Raw genomic sequence first — 1,234 nt, forward strand, 5'->3', positions numbered from 1 at the left:
TGCCTGTGAATTTGGACTAAAACTCTCACTTTCCCAAACATCTCAAATGTTGGCTGTTGGGAACTCCAACTCCCCTCAACTCCAGCATGGCCCTGAACCCAGGTGATCTATCTGACTTGAGGGACAGAACCTCCCTCAGCAGCCTTTTCAAATGACTGCCAAACAGAAGACTCCTACCTGGCTTTGGATGATACTGAAGGACTGTTCCATGTCAGAAATTCCTGCAGGCCTGGCAGTCAGCTGCACTCCCACCCTCGGAGGTGTCTTTGCTGAGAGCAGTCCCATGAACATGCTCACACATCTCTAATATGAAGATGGGAATTCAGTGTAGGACTGGGCCCCTACTGAAGGCGAGTTGCCATTTCTTAGGGTTGGGTTTCTGTTCCATGCCTGGCCTCGCTAACAAGGTGAAAGAATGCTGAAGCAAAAACATGACAGCTAAGGAGAAAAAGCAGAGAGTAGCAGAGGGCGTGGCAATGTATGGGTAATTTTACTCTTCTGACCTGCCTCCTAGAACTTAAGTCCAGAGAAGATGAGTTAAGAAAGGCTATACTGGGGCTGGAGAGATGGATGGCTCAACAGTTAAGAGCACTGGCTGCTCTTCCCAAGGACCTGGCTTCAATTTCCAGCACTCACAGAGCGGCTCACAACTGTCCGTAACTCCAGTCCCAGGGGATGTGATACCTTCTTCTGGCTTCTGTGAGCACTCCGTACACATGGTGCACATGCATGCAGGCAAAACACCCACACACATAAAAAATAATAAAATAATAGCTATTTTTTAAAAGAAAAGCTATACTTGAGGAATATTTCTATTGTAACCGCAGAAATTTCCCTGACCTTATAGAGTTCCTGACACCATGGGAAGGAGACATAGCATTCTTTCCTGAGCATGAAGCCACTGATGATGTCGCTTTGCCACAATGGCTACCTGCCGTTGATGAGTAGCCTTCTCTTCCATGGGAGAACAAGAAGAAGGTGCCATGTGAGTGGTTTCTTTCAAACTTGAGGGGAAGATGTCTTAAGAGTAGTCAACATTATACTAAATGGGGAAAACCTGAAAGTGTTTTGTCTAAAATCTGGAAAAGACAAGCTTTTCCAATTGCCTCCATTCCTTTTTTTCCTTCTCTTTTTTAAAATTTATTTTTATTTCATGTGTATAAGTGTTTTGTCTACATGTATGTATGTGTACCACATGCATGCAGTGTCTGTGGAGGCCAGAAGAGGTCATCAG

At 45.0% G+C, this 1,234-nt stretch overlaps 1 non-coding gene across 1 annotated transcript; it reads left to right on the forward strand.

The window, feature by feature from the left end:
* Positions 1–789: 789 nt before the first annotated feature.
* On the forward strand, positions 790–994 carry LOC121828459 (small nucleolar RNA U3). Its single transcript, XR_006070923.1, has one exon. It is a non-coding gene; the product is annotated as a small nucleolar RNA U3 (small nucleolar RNA).
* Positions 995–1,234: the final 240 nt, after the last annotated feature.

Source organism: Peromyscus maniculatus, chromosome 3 (genome assembly GCF_049852395.1).
Source record: "Peromyscus maniculatus bairdii isolate BWxNUB_F1_BW_parent chromosome 3, HU_Pman_BW_mat_3.1, whole genome shotgun sequence".
Taxonomy (NCBI): Eukaryota; Metazoa; Chordata; class Mammalia; order Rodentia; family Cricetidae; genus Peromyscus; species Peromyscus maniculatus.